This window comes from Pteropus alecto, unplaced genomic scaffold (genome assembly GCF_000325575.1).
Source record: "Pteropus alecto unplaced genomic scaffold, ASM32557v1 scaffold20, whole genome shotgun sequence".
Lineage (NCBI taxonomy): Eukaryota > Metazoa > Chordata > Mammalia > Chiroptera > Pteropodidae > Pteropus > Pteropus alecto.
The window spans coordinates 45,196,435-45,203,659 of NW_006436298.1; the positions used below are offsets into that span (position 1 = coordinate 45,196,435).

At 35.9% G+C, this 7,225-nt stretch overlaps 1 protein-coding gene across 1 annotated transcript in view; it reads left to right on the forward strand.

The window, feature by feature from the left end:
• Window positions 1-7,225, forward strand: part of CSNK1G3 (casein kinase 1 gamma 3) — a 91,980-nt gene that overhangs the window by 722 nt on the left and 84,033 nt on the right. The gene's annotated exons all lie outside the window — the stretch shown is intronic.

Consider the following 7,225-nt stretch of genomic DNA (forward strand, 5'->3'; position numbering starts at 1 on the left):
CGCCGGACGCGGCTGGCTGCAGAAGTTGCCCGAGTGGTGCGGCGCGAGTGGGGACAGGCGGGAGGTGGGCGAGCTGGGAAAAGGTAGAGGCTTCTTTTGGGAGGGGTTTTGAGGTCCGGAGTGCAGTCCCCAGCGCTCCTTGATTGTGTCCAGACAATTACCTTCGGAGTGGGGGTTTTGGGCAGGAGGGAGGAAGGCATCGGTCTCCTGGAATGAGGTGTCGGGCAGCATTCATTTCAGGGATAAACTTCCCGTTGGGGTGTTTGTTTTTAGGCGGAGGCTGGGGATTTACCTATTGATAGAGCTTCTGACTTAGCTCAAAACTTAACCGAGGCATTAGTCGGGGTAATAAAATTACTCTGATGGATACTGTTACGGTGCTGGTTTGTTTGTTTATCTCATGCAGGGGAAGTGACATACAGAAGCGTCGGTTCTCTTGGTCCACAGCTCCCACATTTCTCTTTTGTAGGGTGATGATGGAGATGCGTATGTTCTCGTGGGGTTGGGGGAAGTTAAGTCTGTGTTATGATCATTCCATTTCTCCCAGGGAAGGAGGAAAAGTTAATGGGTGGGAGAGCGTGTGGTAGATGGCTGCTGTTGCTACTCTGCGAATTAGTTTTAACTCTGTTGTAATGAGTACCAAGGCTGGTTAGTAAGTGACCCCGTTTTAACCTTTTGTTTCAGAATATCTACTTGAATTGAAAAATTAAAAACCTACTGATTTTTAATAAGTTAAGAAAATAAGTCAATATTTCCATTACTCTTGCAATTACTTCTTGTGATATGAATGACGTTTGCCCACAGATAGTAAAAGATGTTGAACTACATCTAAGTTGGAATACTTTTTAAAATTAAAAATATCTAATTTTAAAGCAGTGTATATATATTTGAAGAATGTTTGCTTTCTCTATAAATAAATTGTGGAATAAAACTGTCACAAAATTATAATAAGAATGATTTAGAATTAGAAATATGTGAGGCTAGTTTAAGAAAACATTTTCTACCAAAAATTATATCTTGTTTGTAACATTCTTAATATTTTTTTGGGAGGAGGGGGCTGGAGAAAGGTGCTTAGTGCATTTTATAATTTTCCCCAAACTTTGCTTCAACTGTATTCTGAGCTAAGATAAATTATTTCCATATTTTGTACATGTTAGCCTTTATAGTTGCACAAAAGATGAAAACTATATTTACGGGCATTAGAAGAAAGATGTTATCAAATAAATTGCATGGTTTTAGCATAGATTCCTAGCAGTGTGTAGATAACTTTTACTTTAAGCGAGCTTGCATTTCTGGATATGTATCAGGTATAAGTAGTTTTTATTAGAATGGGGGTCCAGAAAGGTTAATTTTAGTATTGACAACATGAGACTTTTGAGTGACTCTTGGAAAATAATTATCTTTACTGATGCCTTATTGTGCTCATTGACCTTTTCATTCATCAACCTAAAAAATTAATACATTATTGACATTTTTATCATCACATTTGCAAGCATTACTGTTAACAAAACTTTTAACACATGAGTCATTTATTCCTTCAAATAAAAGGACTGGGATTAGAATCAAGAACAGTTTAGTTCAACCTAGATCTTTACTGTGTGCAATGGACTTTTATTGTGTGGTGAAGACGCAAGAGTGGGTAGACTATGAAGATGAATGAGAGCCAGTAGCTGCCTTTAAGGGAAAAGCAGACTTGCACAGAAAAATTGCAGACTCTTGTGGGCTTTATTAGAGATGCATGGAAGCATGCTCTGTGTGTGTGTGTTGCTAATTTTTGACTGGGGAGTTATGAATAAGTTTAGAGCTGGTAAACACTCCATTTGGGCTTTAAAATATTTTAATGGGCAAAACGGGGGCTGTGCGTGTATGTGTGGAGGGTAGTTTTCTAGGTGAAGGGAACAGCCTGAGCACAGACATATGGGTTGGGAATTATGGGGCCTGTTGAGCTGGACATGAGGCTGCTGTGCTAGGAGGTCTTTGTGGGAGAGGAAGCTGTGAAAGTAGGTGGAGATCAGTCCAGGGAAGTCTAGAATGCCTTGTACTTAAAAATGAGTCAGTTTGAGGTATGAAGGTCTAAGTATATAGATTCTATGCTGATAGGAAGTAGGTAGGCAAAAAAGGATAGTAAGTTTAAGGAAATAAATTATAACAGGATAGTCAACCTGTTATCATGCTAATGGAGGAAAGCAGAAAAGCATAAAATCTAAAACAGCTCACACATGGCTTTGTCATATTTCTTTACTTGTATTTGAATATGGGTGTGTCTGGTAATCTGGTAATTGGTTTTACATGAAATAAATCCAGACTGTAAAAATGTGACTCAGGAATAAATGGAAAGCACTCCATTTACTTCTCTGTGTCCCCTCTGTAATCCCATCTATGCAGAGACTAGACCATTATTCTGGTGTAGTTTATTGGTTCACATTTTTTTCAGACTGGAACAGGTGGTTTAGTTTCAAAAAGCTTCCCAAAAGGATGAATCAGACTAAACAGAGGATGCCAAAATATTAAATAACAAAACAAAATACAATTTATTGGATAGTTATGTTATTCTTAATACATTTGAAGGTGACATTTGCTATGGTTAAAGTGAAATGTAAGAAATCTACATACAAAGAGAATTGACTATAACAGTAGGATGATCAACTGAGAAACTTCTACAGTTTCAGATAAATATGTATAAGGTTTTCAGTCATTTTAATACCTGATGACCCTAAAATAATTTAACCCTAAACTTATTCATTATCAAGGGGTGGTTAGAAAAATATCACCCTTACAAGGCCAGTCTTTAAGTCTGTGTGGAATCATGTTATAGGAAGGAGTGTGTGATATTTTTTTTTCTATTTCTCTTAGTCTTTTAAAAGGACTTACATTATAACTGAATTTGTGTTATCTTGAACTTCCAAACAATAGCAATCAATACCTGTTACAATTTATTAAGTTCTTACTTTGTGTAGGGACCATACATGCTACTGTTCAGCAACTCTGTGAGTTAGATGGTGTAATCCCTCACTTTTGACAGTAGGAAACAGAGTCTTGAAGACTTTAAGCAACCTATTTAAGATGTATCTTGGAAGTAGCATGGTACATATTTAAATCAGTTTTTTCCTGACTTCAAAGTTTGAAACCACCAATGATCCGTTTTTTTTTTTCTAATTTTCCATAGTCTTTCTTTTTTGTCTTTTCGCAAGCAATTAACACTTAGTTGTATTGATTAGTGTTTATTAGTATGTATCTGGGTGTTGGTTTTTCAAGATGTGATTTCTTTGGAAATAGCAGTTTGGAGTATCTGTTCTCTAATTGTAGACATTCTATAGCAGCAGACAGTATGGTTCTAGAAACTAAAGCTGCTTCAGAATATCACTTTTGTGACAATCTACAGGACAGAACCATACTTGAGATTCTTAATGTGTAAAAAATCTAGTGTGTATTATCCATTGATATAAAGTGATTTTGGAGAGTCTCTAAACTACTAAGAAAATATGGAATGATAGAGGCATGTGGGGAACAGATAGTTTTAGAGACACAGTGGTGGCTGCTGTTTGCCATTTTTTTTTTTTTCCATCTCTCTTCTCAAAGCTGAAATTTAGAAACTAAATGTTTGGGTTTCCTCCTATTGTGGGTTTTAAGGAAAGTGTGTAGTGATTTGTTCTTAAACTATAGTAAGCGATTGGTTATATTCTCTCCTGCCACTCCCTGACCATCATCTTAGTTACCACAAAGAATTCTTAACAATGAAATTGAAGTGTTTATATATTTGGTAGAGAAGACTGCAAATTTTGGTCATTTTCTTTATTAATGATATATTACATAGTTATAATTTAATGTAAATCTATAGCTATGTCCACATATGGCTAGATCACATTCACATTTTTTATAGCGTTCACTGGAATTAGTTAAAATCCCATAATAAATATTTTACTTAAACACAAACTTCTAATGCTTTTCTCTTTAGGGAAGTGATGTCAGACTTTTAGCTGTATTCAAATTTATTGCATTTATTTAGCTAATTTGTGTTAAACTACTTTGTTTAGGTCTGAGGACATTGTTCTGTTTGGTGGTGTAGCTATCTCTAGAACAAATCAACAGTAACACAAAAGAAAAAAATAAATTTTTACAATTTAAAAAGGGAGTTACTCTGAGATGTTCACCATCAAGATTGAGAAACTTCACATAAAGTGCCAAAGTTTGATGCCTGGCACATAGTAGGCACTTTGAAATTTTAGAAGCAGATTCAGAAGTTGCTGATATATATGAGCTGTTAGAAGGTTGTTCGATGAGAAAACTAAGCAAAGACTTTTAGGAACAGCCTTTTACAGTTGAATCTCTTTTAACTCATCTCTGCTTATTCTACTCAAAAGATTAAATGATACTCTTCAGTCATTTTTGCTAAGATGCCCATGCTACGTCACTGAATGACAGTGGATGACTCTATAGTTTATCTTGAACATTTAGTCCAGCCAGTTATTGTATACTTACCAAGAATCATTTGTGTTTGTACCCGACAAATTATTAATGACAGATGTACTTGATCTTGTAATTATATAGTTTAATGAAACATCATTCAGTGAAGGCAAAAAGATGTTTGTGTAAGAACTGGTGGCCACTTTGAAAACAGGCGAATAGCTAAAATTAACAGTAGAAACAGGAGTGGGTGAAATAACTTTAAATAATTAAGGGGAAAAAACTCTAAAAATTTAAAAAGATTCTGCAATAAGATTGCTTTCAAGGGTTTGTGAGATGTCTTTCCATATTTAAGAAACAGAAATTGCAAGTCACAGGTGATGTACTGTGGGTGTGGTTTTAGAAAAAGGTAACATAGAACTACAGTCCATAGACTCATACTTGAAGAAAAGGCCGTGGCCCTGCACTAACAGATTGTCCTGAAAATGTACATTTTTATGTTTTAATTGCAATAAAATGTTTAAGGTATGTAGATTTTTTATGATTCCCTTTTTTAACTTAAGAGCTGTTAATAAAAATATATTAAAGAGAGTATCTGCTTCTAAAATATCACCAAGTTTATGCTCTCTCTTAGAGATTTATTTAACGGCATCCTCTTTTAAAAAAGGAATATATCTTGGTATTCCTGAACCTATAGTCATTTATACCATAGGGTGAACTGTTTAAATATCTGGTTACATGATCAATCTATGGTTCTCGCATATTTTCTGATATGATCCTTCATCTAATTTCATATGCTACCTTTCAGCTTTTATAAAGCATCAAGTTTGGAGAGGAACTTTTTATAATTCTCGCATCTCCTCAATCCGAGTAGGGACTGCTGGAGTGAACTGGTAGAGGAAATGGTCCTTTGGAAGAGGAAACGCAGAAGCGCTTTTGCTTGTTGCAAAGTATGTTGGTGTAACAGCTTAGTTTAGTTCAGCCCAAGTGGAAAGGAGAACATTTAGGTATAGAAGAAAGAGGTCTAGATTGGGGAAGGAAAGTTAGATGGGATATACTATTTATCTTGGTGTCACTACATTACAGTGCCTGCAATGCAGTAGCTACTGAAATGGAACACTAAAATATGGAGGTAAGGCTAGTTTTTCAGAGCTTTGGTCTGCTTCTCTGTGATTTTCTTGGCTCTGTTCTTCTCTCTGTGTTGGATTCATCCTCAGGCTGGTAGCAAGATCACATCTAGACATGCATTGGCCAGGAAATCTTTTGCACAAGCCTACTGGCATAGTTTTCCCTTCATGTTTTATTGACCAGAATTAGGTCGTGTACACTTCCTAATCAGGTATGACAAGGGGAAATGGGCTATCATGGTTGTTTTTTATATTCAGGATATAGCCCCTGCAATTGGAGGTGGCATCACATTTCCCTGAGTTACATGGTGGAGGGAGACTATTTAAAAACTAGAGGTAAGGAAGAACATGGGGGAAATGGATGTTTGAGAGAAAATCAGTAGTGACCACTGCATCTGCTTGTTTTGAGAATGAAAATAAATAATGCATATAAGTGCACTTTTAACTTTAAGCTTTGTACCAATGTAACAGATGAAAAATTAGAAAGCTGGTTCTATGTTACTATTTTAAATATCCTCAGGTTTGAATGTTTTAGGAGCTAAAAACACTGCTGATTTTTTCATTGACTAACTTTAAATCAATAAAATTTGTTATTCCGTGTTCATGGATTGGAAGAAACATCATAGTTAAAATGACCATATTACCTAAAGCATTATACAGATTTAATGTAATCCCCATCAAAATCCCATCGGCATTTTTTAAAGAAATAGAACAAAAAATCAGATTTGTATAGAAGCACAGAAGGCCCCGAATTGCCAAAGCCATACTGAGAAAAAAGAATGAGGCTGGAGGCATCACTCTGCCCGACTTCAAATTATACTACAAAGTGACAGTAATCAAAACAGCATGGTATTGGCAGCAAAATAGACACATGGACCAGTGGAACAGAATCGAGAGTCCAGAAGTAAACCCATATTAATATGGGCAAATAATTTTCGACAAAAAAGGCCAAAAACATACAGTGGAAAAAGGAAAGTCTCTTTAAGAAATAGTGCTGAGCAAATTAGAAGGCCACCTGCAAAAGAATGAAACTGGACTATTGTCTGTCACCACACACAAAAATTAACTCAAAATGGATTAAGGACCTCAATATAAGGTCTGAAACAATAAAATACATAGAAGAAAACATAGGGACTAAAATCAAGGACCTTGGACTTAAAGAGGATTTTATGAATTTGACCTCAAAGGCAAGGGAAGTAAAAGCAAAAATAAATGAATGGGACTATATCAAACTAAAAAGTTTCTGCTCAGAAAAAGAAATCGTCAACAAGGTAAAGAGACGACCATCCGAATGGAGAAAATATATTTATGAGCAACGCCTCCATAAGGGCCCAATATCTAAAATATACAAAGAACTCATATGACTCAATGAGAACAAAAAACAAATGATCCAATCAAAAACAGACAGAGGACCTGAATAGACACTTCTCCCTAGAGGACATTCAGATGGCCAACAAATATATGAAAAGATGCTCAATGTCGCTAGCTATTAGGGAAATGCACATCAAAACCACATGAGATATCATCTCACACCTGTTAGAATAGCTATAATCAACAGGACAAGTAATAACAAATGTCAGAGAGGATGTGGAGAAGAAGGAACCCTCATACACTGCTGGTGGGACTGCAAATTGGTACAGCCACTATGGAAAACAGTATGGAGATTCCTCAAAAAACTAAGAATTGATCTACCA